General features: G+C 36.5%; 1 protein-coding gene across 3 annotated transcripts in view; it reads left to right on the top strand.

Moving 5' to 3' along the window:
- Lrrc4c (leucine rich repeat containing 4C) overlaps positions 1 to 16,375 on the top strand; it is a 1,170,008-nt gene that overhangs the window by 668,013 nt on the left and 485,620 nt on the right. For all 3 annotated transcript variants that reach the window (XM_047517277.1, XM_047517278.1, XM_047517279.1), the window contains one exon: positions 11,459 to 11,590. The gene's annotated coding sequence lies outside the window, so the exon portion shown is untranslated. The remainder of the gene's footprint in view (positions 1 to 11,458; positions 11,591 to 16,375) is intronic.

Below are 16,375 nucleotides of genomic sequence, written 5' to 3' on the forward strand. Positions count from 1 at the left end.
AAATGCACCTAAAAAGATATATAGGGTTGTTTTATGTGCTTTTCTGCTTGCATATATGTATATTGTATGGGGGTTTGAACTCAGGGGCACTTAACCACTGAGTCACATCCCCACTCCTTTTTATTTTTATTTTGAGACAGGGTTTGGTTAAGTTGCTTAAGGCCTCCCTAATTGCTGAGGCTGGTTTCAAACTCAAGATTCTCCTGACTCAGCCTCCCAAATTGCTAGGATTACAGGTCTGCACCATTTCCCAGGGCTGGATATACTTTTTGTGTGTGTGTGTGTGGTTTAATTGTAAAATTTTACTTGGTGATCCACAGGATCTAGTTCTTTTGTTTTGTTCAGTATTAGTGTACCATCATTTAACTGTACCACAGATTAATCAACCTTTCATAAATTGATGGACATTTGTTTACCATTATTCACAAGTGTGAAAAAAAAAAGTGAGCACTCTGTAAATGTCTCCATGTGTTTCTACTAGAGAGTTTCTCTAGGGACCCTGTTCTTAAACTTTTAGACTATATTTGTGAAAGAAATACATTCTACCTTGGACTCAGGAGTGAAACACAGGTAAACACATGTGCATTTGGAAAAATGTTTACCTTTACTACATTTATCCAACCAAAACAAACATATTCACCATTGCTGCATTCATATACCTAGCACACAGAAACATGCATATATAGAAATGTATTTGTGTGTCAATGAAATTTTCTTAGTATTTCATATTCTCATATGTTATATCTGATTCCATTTACCATAGGTAAAAATTATAGGTTAAGAAAAAAACAAGATGCACAAGTGGTATGGAGTGAGGCTAGGAACGCAGGCTCTGGAGCCTGACTTTGGAGTTCATAGTGTAACTCAGGCCCATGCCATCTTTGAGACCTCAGACAAATCACGTAGACTCTAAGTCTCCTGTCTGCCTCACCAGGTGGTGATGACCATTGAGTGGACTGGTACATGAAAAGAGCAGAGGTCCATGACACTGGATTCAAGAAATGTCAAATATCAGATGACATTAGTGGGTTCCAATATTTCTTACTCTTTGCAGATTATGGGCATAATCCTAAGAGGTTCATTTTATTTTTGTTTTACTTTGTTTTAAAAGAGAAAGAGAGCAGAGGATAGGGAGGGTTTGGGGGGGCAGGAAGGAAGGGAAAGGGAAAATTCTGGGGAATGATGATGAACAAATTATATTATTATATTATGTGCATATATGAATATGTAAAAACAAATCCCCATATATACATATATATATGAAATAAGCAGAATATAAAGGGTTCACCATGGTCTCAGGCATCCACTGAGGATTTTGGAATTCATTCTCCACAGATAAAGATGGACTCCTTTTTGGAGTGGCAGTATTTCCTTAGGTGTACTTCCCATTCCAACTCTAATAATATAAAAGACAATGAACTGAGGGTTATAGGTGATTCTCAGTCTGATAGCATGTTTCCTTTACTATAATTGTTGAAACCATTAAATACAACATTTTTCTAGGAGTGAAAAAAAAAGAAAGGTGTCATGAAACTGTGAAATCCTCAATTTCTTAAAAATATTTTGTTGTGTTTTGGTTCTTATAAAGTGCATTTATTTATTTTTAATTTAAAGCTATTTTAGCTGACTTATAAAACAAAAATGGACACATTAATGATAGTACCATTTAATGTTCAATGTGTGTGTATTTGCTTAATGTTCAAATCAGTTTAAACATGTCTATCTTCTTAAACATTTATAATTTCTTTATGAGGAAAACTTTCAATATCATTTCTATCTTTTTGAAATGCTCAGTACATTACTGTCATCTGTGGTTACCATACTATGTAATAGTACACCAGAGCTTCTTGCTTCCATGTAACAGTAATATACCCCACTGATCAAACTTTCCTTGTTGCTCCCTGTCTCTTTCCCCTGCCTCTGATAACCAATGTTCTACTTTCTATTTACACAAGAATAACTTGTTAACAGTCCAAATGTGAGTAAGCTCATGTAGTACTTGGGTTTTTGTGTCCAACTTATTTCATTTAACATGATGATCAACAGTTCTATCCATGTAGTTGCAAATGAAAAAAAAATTTCATTGTTTTCATTATTTTTTATGATTGAATAGTATACTACTTTGTATACACACCACATTTTCTTTATCCTTTCATCAGTGATAGAAACTTACATTGATCCCATTTTTAGTCTATTGTGAATAGTGCTCTAGTGAACATAAAAATGCAGCTGTCTCTTTAACAGACTTCATTTCTACTTCAAAGTATTTTGTGTTGTTTATGGCGTATATGCACTCTACTATTAAAACAAAATGGAAATACCCTGCTGGAGGTTAAATTACAATCTCCTACCAAATTTTGGAAACAGAACCATTTTGTTCTCTGAAGTATTCCCCACTTGTAAAGAAACCGGGCACAATGGTGCAAAAGTTGCCATACTTGTTAAATAAAAGAAACAGCTGAAACCAGTTGCTCTGATTCCAGCACCCTAATCCTCACCACACTATCACTGCTGTATTGGATTCAAGCAAGCAATGTCCTTGACCTAGGCCCTACTCTTTAAAAGGGCTCAAACTGGATCTCCAACCAATTTCTTTTTCATAAACATGGTCTTAATGAACCTAAGAGGATGTGTCCACCTGTAATCCCCAACTGTCTTCTAGACCATGTTTCTGTTAATTAAGACCCCGAATTCTGTACTCAAACTTTATTTCGATGTCTACCTGATATTTTCCCTTGGAGTGTCCTCCCAAGGGCAGCCATTACTACTTTAATATTTATCTCTATGGCTGTGAGTGGCTTTGTATGGGTTGTGTAACTGGAGCTTGGGCATGCAGGGTGGTCTGCCTACATGCATTCATGTGGGTCTGCTTTATACAGAGCTAGAAATAATAGCAGTTAAATAATTGGAAGGAAGGATGCAAGGAGAGGGCTGTTACTCCCCATACCCCCTCATTCCAGTTCAAAATTTCAAGGAATTCAAGAACTATAATTTGAACGTGACCCTAAAAGTCATTACCAAGATGGTAGAATGGTTTTATTTAACACTCTGTTAACTTCATTTGCATTTTTAATCTTAAACATTTAAATGTGAGCCTTTATTCGTTGGACAGAGGCACATGCCAGAAGTAAGCCTGAAGCACAGAGATTGGCCATCTGTGGACTTGCCTCTCATGTGCATGCTTCCTCATTCCTCTCTTCAACCAGATTTAAATCAACATCTCTGAAATGTAGATTCCTGTCTTTACTGCACTCTGAGTATATTCTGGTTTCCTTACATTTGGGACTTGGAGTTGGGTTTTGTGTAATAAGAGGGTAGCAGAGTTGACATATAGACTGTTAACAACTAAGCTCAGGGGACTGCTATTTTATCTCCAAGCTTCCCAACAGAGTGTATTGTTTCCCACTTAGTTGACATTCAAGGGCAAAAAAAAGGTGTGGTGCAAATAATAGTTACCATTAATAAGGCATTTATCATATGTCAGAGGATGTCTCATTTAATATTAACAGTATTTTATCCTTTTATTTATTTATTAATATTTAATTTTTTATTTGTTCTAAATATTTGTGTATGATGGTAGAATGCATTTATGCATTTTGATAAATCATACATAAATGGAGTATAATTTCTCATTTTTCTTATTGTACATATTGAAGGATCACATCGGTCATGCAATCATATATGTACATGAGGTAATAAAGTCTGTTTCACTCTACTATCCTTAAATATTATTAATAGCCTCTATTAAAGAGGAGGAAACAAACTCAGAGGATATTAGGTCAAGAAGCAAAAGTCAGTGATTGACAGTTTGAACTTGAACTATGACTTTATAGTGCCTATGGATGGTTACAATGTTGTTTTGCCTCCCAAAGAAATAAGAAATGAGGGGGGAAACATGATTCTCCTTAAAGGTAAACTTATCCCAAAACATGTGAAATAATATGCTCTGTACATTTTATTTGGGTGCTTTTCTTGGCCGGTAGGACTTGAACATCTAGCATCATAAGTATGTTTAAACTTAGATTTTGTTTCAAAACATTAGGAAATAGAGAGTAGGAATGAAATGAGATATACATTGCCCACAGTTTCTTTTATGGAATCAATATATTAACACATTTTATTGAGTTATGAATTATGATCATTTATCATATTTCTGAAGGAAGATGCCAGATAGGATATTGTCATTATGAATATAATCATTCAGTTCCTGATTATATGTTTATGTCAAATACCCCATAGAGACCGGGAATGCTGATGATGTAAATGCAATAAAAAAACCTTTTATTCATTTATATTCAGTAAAACAATATTAGAAGATGATGCATTCCCTCTTCCTTATGGTTAGCAATTTGGGTCTCATGATTCTCTATTAAATTTATTGTTTGTTGAAATATAATTTGCAAAGATTTTATCTTTAACATTAGTGTTTCTGCTTTGACTTTTATTATAAATTATGTGTGCATACTCAAATGGTGAAATATATTCTTATGGTAATAATCGTGGCAAATGGGCACAAAGCAACTATCAGACTGAAAAGGGACTTGACACAATGCGAGAGAGATGACAGCATTTATTGGGAGCAGGGTATGGATCCTGTGGGAGTGCCAGTGGTCTCTGGATCCCAACCAGTGAGTAGAAATCTCCACGTACTTGTTTCTCTGAACTCCTGCTCCAAGACGTATTCAGCAGAACCAGCCGCCTAAATGGCACATTGCACTAATGGGGATATAGAATTGAGTCCTTTTTAGAACTGAACCCTCCAAGAGAACTGCTGCCAGGTAGGAAAGAGCTGAGAAGAGTCCTCGTTGATGATCCTGGTACTTAAGCATTATGCTGCAGCCTTGCATATAGTTCTTAAACTCAGCTACAAGCCTGGAAGGGGGACATGGGAGAAGAGTGTCATGAACTCTATGTAAAAGTCTCAAGCTACATTTGCTAACTTTGGAACACCAAAATTCTTGCCCTTCTCATTACATGCAGAACGCAGGTAAAGAAGAGTTAATGTTTGCCCTGACCTAAGGTCTATTACAAGACAACTTATTTATTTTAATGATGTAGTAGCGTTTTCCAGGAAGAATGAACTCTTTGAATTGGGCATATGGAGGGGCAAAAATTATTGAGTACATCTAAGAATCCACTGGTGTCCTACTTTCATCTGAAAAACCTGCCTTTATCATTCAATTTGTCTCACCCTTGTTCTTTGCCTTTAGTCTTAGTATATTGATATCATAACTGTAATGTTCACAAAGCTAAATGGGAGTCTCTTGATTCTCCTAGAAGGAGCATCTCCTTTTTCATGCATCTCGCTGTGTATCACTACTAACATTTATACAAGGGAAGTTCCAATTAGATTACAAATTCGATGTTATATTTCAAGTAAAAGATCTATGATGTAAGAAGAAAAGAACATGAAAACTGCTATGTGGTTGTTTTTAACACTTATAAACAACATGGTAGATTTTCGACTTTGGTAGCTTTTCTAAACATCAATTTTTTCCTGCTTAAAAATGATGCATTCAAGGTGAATCCTTTTAAATTATCTTGAGGATTATATGGGATTGCCTGTGAAAAAATATTTTTTACATTGTTTTCCCAGCAGCTTGGAGGTAGCCCAATGGACCCTGTTAAATGATAACAAAAGCAGAAATATTTAAAATGCACAAAGGTGAGATTATGATTAATTAAAAAGACATTTCCTTTAGAAGGTATTTCCATCATCCAATTTTAAATACAAGCTCAACATTGTTCAATTAACCACCTCTCTAGGGAATTCTGATTTCCTGGAAGAAGTTTGACAAATTTGATGGTCTCATGATATATAGACTGTATTTCACAACAGGATCGATAGTTTATTCAAATGCCTCTGACTAGAGAGAAACAGCACTTTCAGGTGGAAACCCGCAATGCACTTGGACATCTGCATAATGACTGGAATTAGCATAGGTTTACATAGTACACAATTGCATTAGAATGTTGATGCCTTGAAAGGAACAGAAGGTTGTAAATTTCCTAAGGGAGATTCTCTGGAGAGTGAAGTCCTGAAACAAAATCAACCCAAAGTGAGAGGCATGTTGTGCATGGCTGACAGGATATAAAGACAGAGTTCCTCAAGCAAGAAATGTGTTGCATTTTTCAAGAAAGAAGAAAGAAAGAAAAAGAAAGAAAGAAAGAAAAAAAAGAAAGAAAGAAAGAAAGAAAGGTTATTTCTACACTTCTGAAATACAAGCATTCCATACTTCTGAGATACAAGCACTCTCACCCTGTAAAAGACAAAGATAGCAGTTAATCCCTCCCTTTTTATAAGGTGATATAGAATAAGCTCATTCACTCAATCCTACAACCAAAGTTTGCCTATAGAAATACTTGCATGAAAAAAGTGAGGACAAAAATCAGGAAAGAGAAAAACTGGAAGAGGAGGAAAGAGATATTAGAAAGGATAAAAGGTAAGAAGGATTAGAGTAGAATAGACCAAAAAAAAAAAAAAAAAACCATAGAATTTGCTTTTATTTTTATAGTTTATCATTCATGAGGATATGGGCCCAAAATTTCTAGATTATCAGTCCAAAATGTACTAAGAGATAGTTTAAGCTCCTATGAATTTCAAGAGCTTCATAAATTGCCAGTCGCATTCTGCATAAGGGCATAATAGAAAATTACTCCTATTGGCCTGTCAGTGCTGATAGTGGGAGCTTGTACCAGTTTTTCTGAGCACAGTGCAGAAGCCACCCAGAACAGCAGTTTCTGTAAAGGCCTTCAAAATTTATGGACAATAGTGGAACATAGAAAAGTGGTTCCCAAACCTTTCACGTCCAAGGACCTTAGTATTTCTTTCAGTCATGTGAATTCCATAATTTGAATTTTTTTCTACTGAACTAATTCCATGGTTTTAATAATATTAAGAATATTTTCCATATTCTTATTAATCACTCAGATATTGTTCCTCCAGACTGATATTAGAAAACATGATTCCCTCCTTGAATTGAACCAAATCCAACCACAAAGGCACTTGATCTTTTAGATCAGTTCGTCTTATTTTGCATGATAGTGAGACCAGTTTTGGAAATCAGGATCAGATTCCATTCCCCTGTGTTGAAGATTGGACAACCACAAGAAATACTGAGGCAAGAGCAAAATGTTTTATTTAAAGGATAAAACAGAGAAAGACAGAGAGAGACTCCTCCAGAGTGGAGGGGGTCCAAAGCAGGTGTCCCAGGGAAGGGGGTGTCCTGCCTGAAACCACCCAGAAACCACTCAGGACGTGGGAACTCATGCAAGAAATTTTATTAAGCAGACAGGTAGAGTGTCTGCCCACAGGGTAAGAGAGAGAGGGAGTGAGAGAAGGAGAGAAAGAGAAGACAGGGAGAGAGTGAGCGAGAGAGTGAGTGAGAGTGAGGAGGAGAGAGAAAGACAGATCAAGAGAGGGAGAGAAAGAATGGTGGTGGAGCTATTCTTAAGTAGTGGAATTTCACAGGCTAATAACAACAGACCAATGACTGATGAGAATGTTCACAGGCTGATGAGTGGAACAATGGCTGGCTAGGATGTTCGCAGACTGATGCTCTGGGTTGTAAAATGGTGTGTGGGGAGGGAGAATAATGGCGGCAGCAAAATAGCAGATCTGTTGCCAGTACTGCCCCTTTATAGATTATAGTTTTTCTTTCTTTTCATGTCCACACCTCTTGTCATCTTGCCTATATGACCAGTGACCAAAAGTCAGGTGAGGAGCTACCCCAAAAGGCAGGAAGGGAGCTACCCAGTGGGTACTCATTAACAACTCCTTGTTGGGAGGAATAATTCCCTGGAGGCAGGTGACCTTGACTACAGGTGAAGAGGAGGGGGAGGTACTCTGGAGGTATTAGCATTTTATTTCCTTTTGAATCAGCCTGCATCTTCCTGACCCAATCATTCCTTACCTACACTGAGTGTCCTTTTATCCTGGTCTCAATAGTAACTACCTTTTCAAAACATTAAAATTAATCCATGGTATTGCCTAAAATTAACATAAAATTATCATAGTAAAATCGAAAAAAATGAATTTAAAGAGAAATATTCAGAGCAGCTGAATGAATACATAACCAGGTAAATGAGGTTAGAAAGAAATCTTTGAGGCCTTCTACGAACCTTGAACAAGATTTAAGAATGTGTCCCTTTCCTCTTTCATTGAGGCTGACTGGTATATGATCCATTCTTTTTCATTATTGGTCCCAAATAAACAGGAAGATGCAGAGAAGGTAGAAGCAATCAGTGGAGAGTCAGGCCTACTCCTGGCTGAATGTGGGATTTAGAGTTGCTCTGTCTCCCTTAGCTCTGCTTCTGTAAAATGAGGATGTTGTCCTGTGTGATCCTGTTATCTCTTCCTACCCTAAAGTGCCATGATTTTTTTTTTTAAACATTACTTACTCTAAGCCTCATGTTTCTTATCTGTAAAAATGGGAAGAATGCCCACCTCACAAGGTGACTTTAAGGATTAACAGATAGTAATCAAGTATCTCTCCTTATACAAATCTATTTGGTTCCTGAATTCAGTTAGCAAGAGTTTATAGAGGGAGTTCAGATAACAGGGAGTATAGATAGTACCGTTTGAATTTATGTGAGTTCAGTATTTCATATAGCAAGTGAATTTGGAAGAGTGAGGACCTATCAAATTTTTTTTTTAGTTCCTGGATATCTATGGAAGCACCTTACTTAGAGGCAACCTCAATAAAGATTTGCTCTAATCTCCTGACCTTGAAGATAGAGACAACAGCTTTATAGCCATGGCATCTAGCATAGTGCTTCAAGTCAAGAAGTGCCCAGTGGATGTCTGTGGCCCTCATAGAAGCCATGGGATCTGCTAAGCCTTGTCCACAAACTGTGCTTAACAATATTTAACCTCCTAGATTTATAAAAATGGTCAAAGATCAAAAAGATAAAATCACAAAGATGTAAAATGAATCAAAGATTTTTCGTAATACATTTATTGATATGGGAGCCAGAAGTGTTAGAACCTGTCCAAAGAAAACTAAAATAAAGAAACATTTATAGGTAAGACAACATTAAAATAATATGCAATGGAGGCACAATGGATTTTCCATAGTGGGAAAGGAAGTTGGTAGAACCACTTCTGGATAGGAGAACATTTGTCTGTCTACAGAGAAAGATTACTTTGTAATGATGTCAGTTATTTAGAGTTTACAAAGTTGTAATTTGTAATAACAAATTTGACAATCCTTCCATGGAATTGGAATCAAATAAGGAGTAGGATGTGCTAACTGCAAGGTATAGTTTTCCATCAAAGCACCAAGTCTTTCCTACATCAATAAATGAGATTCTGCGTGGAAGACACTTCACTATTGCCAGCATGTAGTAGACCTCAAATAAATGGTTATTTCATTAAATTATCAATGACATAATGTCAATAGTCAATAAAGTACCTTGTGGATACTTAATAAATGGAGTTGGAATTGAAGTTTAAATAATCATTCAGTCTATTTCTGAGGTTTGATATTATTTCCTCTGTAACTGAAATTCCTGTCTTTTCCTGTACTCTCCTTTCCTCTACTCTCCTTCCCTTCCTCATCCACCTCTTTTTTTTAAAAGCCATCAGCTCTAGTATGTTTTCTTATCACATACTCTGAAGGGTCTCCCAAGTAATGAACACCTTCATTTATTTCCTGTACACTTACATGGTATGCTACATAGAATTTCTACACTAACACAGAATGACAACAAACAAAATCAAGTCCAAGACAAAATCAACAAAAGTTGTCTATTAATAAACGGTGGTAAGGGGCATCTCTCCTATTGCTGTATTTAAGAAAATGTTTAAAGGTATTAGAAGAGGAAATACTTTTTATGACATAAAAGGAGAAAATACTCAGTCATTTTCTAATTGTCAATATTCTATTAAAATGAAATTTCAGAACCTGAGGAACTTTCTCATTCATACATTTGGCTTACAAGGATTAAGTAAGCAGTTATAGGATGTTTCAAAAGAAGACTTGCTCATAAAAGAAACAGAAGGTTTTCTGTGGCTGGTGTTTCCTAGAACGAGAAGGGATAGATAGGTTGCTTTATTCTGTCATAATAATTCTTAAGGGCTGAACAGCAGGACTACTATAGCTGACAGTTTGAAATAAAAGCTAGTTAATAAAAGGGAGAGTGTTGGATTTAAAAAGGAATATGCTTTAAATGCATATAAAATTACTTTGTTGAATTTAGTTAGAAAAGCTCTGTGAATGCAAAGTAGATTGAGAAATTTTGAAATCCAAAATAATGGTTTTGGAGGAAAACAAAATTATATGGTGTCGATGAAAAAAATTTTTAGCTTGAGTTTGAAGACCTAAATTGCTCTTGTAAAATTAGAGATTCATGAAATGGACAGCATTCGTTTATAAAAATAAAAATGTGCTCTTTGGGGCATGGCAAAATAGTTTTGTAAGATAGCTTATGCAGGAATAAGAAAACAGCACAAGAAAAAAAACAAGTTGGTTAACATCAAGTTACTGCAAGTTACTTTCCTTATAATGTTAAAAACTGAGGTGAGATCATTTGACATGCCAACTCAGGACAAAGGGACTTTTTTTGAATGGTTACTATGTCACTCTTAGATTTTTGGAAATAGTGGCCTATTTGGGAATTTTCCTGATTTTAGTGTAACATTTGGATTACATGGTATTTAACAGGAGTGTTCCATTTTGGTTTGGTCTTATCTCTAGGGGCTTTGATCAGGAGCTCAGATCAAAGCAGTGGCCTTCCATGAATTTTATTTAATAGTGGTTAAGAAATATGAATACAATTATGTTAGGATATATTGTGACATAAAATTAGTTTTTCCTTGAAATTCACCATAGTTCAATGCACAAATAATTATTTTCTTTTGTCTTGGGCAAGACTCAGTGTATATAATATTTTGACATTATTTATTTAAACAAAACAACAATCTTTGGTCCTCTTCTGCCATCTGAGTAAGGAAATAGAGCTATGGGTTTAGTTTTACTGGTCTTAACATCTGAACTCTCAAAATTGTAAATCTTTCCCCCATGATTTGAGAGGTAAGGTGAACAAAAATATCTGACAGAGGATGGGCAGTCAGTGCTTGGAAAGGCTCCTGTGCAGACTGAGTAAAGCAATTAGCACAGTGTTGGCCATGGTAATTCCTTGATGTCACATTCTTTCCAGGATATGCAATTATTTGCACTAAAAAACAAATTTAAGACAAATCTATATTATAAAATCTCTAATCAAAAACTTTTATTGAACTTCATCATTCACCTAGACCTCTAGTTGGTATAACTATTGATTAAAAACACCATTACAAATAATGTAGATTTTAAAAAAATGCTTCCTATCACTTTCTATTATACAAATACTAAGAATGGTCAAATTATTTTCACCTGAGTTATGAGTATTAAAATCAACTAGTGTTTATTGAGCAATATATAATCCTAACAATATTCTTTTGTTTTATTTTATATAGGAGCTATCACAAGAGCAAGGATAACCTATGTAGCAATATGGAAACATCCTGAAATCACTGTGGAATCTCAATAAATTAACTGGATTCAAGTCTGGCAAACAGGGAAACCGGTCCGTGGACAATTTGCTACAGGTAAGTGAGAGGTATAATTTATTCTTTTAGAATTCTTTATAGATTCATTGACTATGGGGTTGTTAATTACATTTCAGGTAATTATAATGTTCCTTTGATACAGATGACAGCTTCTCTTCCCTCCCATACATACTCATGTGGATTCCAGCATATGGCTAAATGTCTGGATATTTCATCTTGTTTATTTGGGCTTCAGTCAGTTACAAAAGGATGAAGCAGGAGGAAAGAGTCCCCACCTCATAAAACTTTTACAGGTAGTGATTTATGCAGAAGGGCAGGAGTCAAACTGTTCCTGGAACAGATGTTTCTGTGAGTTGCTCTGGGAGTTGAAAGAGTGGCAAACTGGCCTGCCCAGGATTCAGAATGAAACAAACAGATAAATGGTGACGTTTTCCCTCTTTTTGCTTTTTGAAACTGGGGCACTGGCTGGGTCATTAATATGGAAAAAAAGTGTTGAGGGAAGGTAACCAGCTTGTGCTTGTTATTCTTCCTTTGCAAACCTGGTTGATGTGGTGACAACATGAAAATATTTTCTGTTGGACTGTTGGGAAAGTTGAACTTGCCTGAAAGAACCAAAGAGGAAGGATTGAAAGTCCAGGTGACTCAAAACGAATGCAGTGTGCGTGTTGGGACAGTGTTTGTGGCATCCTCTGTTGTTCAATGTTGAACCATCAGGAACCACAGCAAGCTCCTTGAAAGGCAAACAACCTGTTCATTCATCTGGGGTTTCACTGTGGTAGGGGAGAAGGAAAAGATCAAATTAGAGTGACACTAATTACCATCCGTGGCAAGGGAGACCCATGTACTTGCCACTTTAACTGGAAAACATTTAAATCATTCATGCTGTTTTAAAGGGGTAAGGAGAAATGTTATAAGTGAATCTGAAACTGAGGTAGAAGGAGTGACTCATGCATTATCCTGTTAGTGTTTAGCTCTCCCTGGTTTGCGTGCACAGTGGCTATCTGGCTGCATTCATAATTCAAGGTATTTTCCCAAAAGACAGCTACTCTTTCCTTTTCCTTTCATCAGTTCCATCACATTATGTAGATTCAGCTAAATGGAAGTTATATTCACCAATCTTCTGGGAGACAATTTTGTTTTGAGTGTCATAAAAGAGCAGAGATAGAGAGGAATTTGCACAGTGTGATGTGCTGTCTAAAGATGAAGAAGAAATGCTAAGACAAAGATAAGGTACCAGGTACTGAAGCAAATATGAAGCAAAAAGAGGGAAAAAGTTTGGAGCTTTTTTTCCAAATTGTATATCCACTTTCTTTGTTTTCAAGCTTAGTCCTTCAATCTATGCAGAGAGAAGGAGGTTGGTTCAGTTAGACTCTTGTGTTTATGGGCAGAAAGACTCATTTAAATGACCTAGGTAATCAGGGAATTACTCTGGCAGCACATGCAAGCTGAATCTGACACAGAATTAGAAAGAAAGAAAGGAAAATAATAGCCGTTCTAGAAACTTCTTTTATTCTTGTATCATTCTCAATAGAAACACAGATTTTTTTAATTTTTTCCTGTTATAGAAGCAACTCTATGGTCTTCCTGGACTCCTTGACTTCTATTTTGTGCTTCATTTTATCCTTTTTTGTTCCTGATTGCTTTCCTTAGTCTTCTTATACTTGGTCCTTTCAGCTTTGCCTTGCAAGGAGCATTCCGTGAACTCCCTAGCTATTTTCCCTTTCATCAGTTTTAACCTCTGCTATTAATGACCTGTGTCAGTCAGGTCTCATTCGGCAGACAGAAAGCACACTAGGCATTTTAACAGAGTTAACGAAGAATTGTTAACCAGTCATTGGAGAATTGTAAAGACAAAAATGGACACATAGTAATTATAGAGGTAGCAACTGCATGAATTGACTACCTTGGCTGTGGGGACAAAAGTAAAGAGTTGGGGATTACTGGAATTTAGAATATTTGAAGGAGAGGAATGCAGAAATCTTGGGTGGGGGTGTTCCCCCAAAAGTTGGGGAACTTTTTTTTTTTAATTTATTTTTATTGTAAACAAATGGGATACATTTTGTTTCTGTTTGTACATGGAGTAACAGCATACCATTTGCATATTCATAATTTACATAGAGTAATTATGTTTGATTCATTCCGTTATTTTTTCCTTCCCCCCCACCCCTCCCACCTCTCTTTTCCCTCAATACAGTCCCTCCTTCCTCCATTCTTGCCCCCTCCCCACCCCCCATTACATGTCATCATCCGCTTATCAGTGAGATCATTCGTCTTTTGGATTTTTGAGATTGGCTTATCTCACTTAACATAATATTCTCCAATTTCATCCATTTGCCTGCAAATGCCATAATTTTATTATTCTTTATAGCTGAGTAATATTCCATTGTATATATATACCACAGTTTCTTTATCCATTCATCAATTGAAGGGCATCTGGGTTGGTTCCATAGTCTGCCTATTGTGAATTGAGCAGCTATGAACATTGATGTGGCTGTATCTCTGTAGTATGCTGATTTTAAGTCCTTTGGGTATAGGCCAAGGAGTGGGATAGCTGGGTCAAATGGTGGGTTCATTCTAAGTTTTCTAAGGAATCTCCACACTGCTTTCCAGAGTGGCTGCACTAATTTGCAGTCCCATCAGCAATGTATGAGTGTACCTTTTTCAAAGTTGGGGTTCTTTGGAAGCTCAGTAGGGAATTCTGCAATTCATGCTTTTAAGGAGAGGCTACCAGTCAGTTAATTCCCTAGTAGCTAAGAAGAGTACCCTATAGAGCTTAGACTCAGAATTTCTTAAAAGGTACAGCTCAGCCAGTGTTATGGCCTAAAGAAGCAGAAGAAAATTCACAGATAGAGTTTGGATTACATCTCTGAGGAAGGGGCACCAGTCAGATAAGTGTTACTCTATTTATGGGAAAAATGGGAAATTAGGTTATGTCTGGGAGTCTAGAAAACAATACAAAATGGAAGCAATAACTCTATAGGATGGCACTTGTTAGGAGTAGGAAGAAAGTCCCTTCTTCCTCAATCTTCCAGTTTCTAGGTAGCCCCTCTGTGGACAGAAATGGGGAGCCAGGAGGAGAGGGAGAAATGCACTCAGCAGACACCTCACCCCAGCATCTCAATCACAATAGAGGAGGGTGGACTTGAACTTAGAGATACTAACTCAATGGTGAGCACACAGCCTATTCCTTGCATGTGTTTTTATTTACATACTAAGTCCATTTCTTATCACCTGTGCAGGAATCCATGCAAAAACATTGTCTCACACAGTAGGCCAAAATAATTATTAAGTGAATGATTAATTATTAAATGAATTAATTTGGCAAGTTGCTTCTTACGTGTTAAGTATTCCAGATGCTGAGGTTGTAAATATATATAAGATAAAGACATAAGCATCATATGATATAAGGGCCATTTACAGTGATAAAGTAGAAAGACCATTACAACTATAACACACCCAGAGAACGCTGTCTTGCCTTTCCTCAGAGCAAGGCAGTGACTTGTTCATATTTGTCAGCTACTCCTGCTAGTGTGCATATCACTCATCACACTTGACTTGCTATACAACTTCATCAGAGGGAAAGAGATCACTTTTAGCTGCTGGAAAGTAATCTGTCTTCTGTTTTCAAGAAATTCTCCAGAAAAGAAGTTATGTAACATTTCTAGATGAAGTACTCTCACATTTCCCATTTCTTTACCAAGTTAGAGAATTCTTTCAGTGAAATCCTATCCTTACAAATGGCCTAAGATAATTATTGTCTTGGCCTTGGTAGAAGAAGAGGCAAGAGAAGCACTAGTCTTTACAGACATGCTTTTATACATTTGAAGATCAAACGTCTATCTCATTGTATACCCTCTTGCCTCAATGCCAACCATATAAACCTCATTTTACATTGCATATATAACTGGTAGTCTTTGTGCCAATTATATGTCCAACTCACCCCATTGTACACAAACCAAAATAAAATGATAATGAATAAATAAGTACAGCATTATATGGTGACAAGATGATTTACCACAGTAGTTCTTTAAAAATTTTGTTAACTTATAAAGTTTATTGGACAGAGAATCATGTGAATAAGGACCATCCAGTTACCTAAAAAAGAGACTTTATCCAAAAGGTGGGGGTTGGCAGGGGGATACTTGGCAGAAAGAGTCACAGTTTATAAACTCCCAGTACGTTTTTCCTGGACCAGCAGATTCAGAGACTTAGGCAGACCATCAAGTGCCCTGATGGAAAGCAGGGTGAACTCCGCAGCTGAGAATGCTGGTAGACAAAAGGCAGGACTGAGGCAGGAAGCAGGGCAAGGGAATTGCTGCAAAGCCAAGAGGCGGGTTCCGCTCAGTGGGAGACAGAGAGGAGGCTTCTTTCTGACCTAGACTATAGAGTCCTAGAGGGCACCAGCTCTGGGTGTTTCAAAAGGCAGGGGGTTTCAAAATGATCAACATTCACAGGAGTCGTTTTAAAAGAGATTCCTGTTTTTTTATTTGGTACATCATAAAAAGCATGATCGTGGGATGCAAAACTTATTTCCATGAGGACCCAGTCCTGCAAAATAAATAGCAAAAGTGAAGTTCAAGTACAGTGAGTTTTACTTTATACTTAAAATAGACTTATATTAATGACCAATTTTTGGTAAAGAACCAGAATAAGGATAGTGTACTGTAAATAGGCAGACTGTTATGTATGATTGGTATAACTTATTTTATGGAAATCCACATTAATAGATCCCCTATGTAGACAATTTTGAAAATTTAGAATCTTACAGCAAGATGTTATCTGCCACATAAATTTTATAGTTGCCACAAATTGAAATGGTCAGGA

This window comes from Sciurus carolinensis, chromosome 11 (genome assembly GCF_902686445.1).
Source record: "Sciurus carolinensis chromosome 11, mSciCar1.2, whole genome shotgun sequence".
Classification (NCBI taxonomy): domain Eukaryota; kingdom Metazoa; phylum Chordata; class Mammalia; order Rodentia; family Sciuridae; genus Sciurus; species Sciurus carolinensis.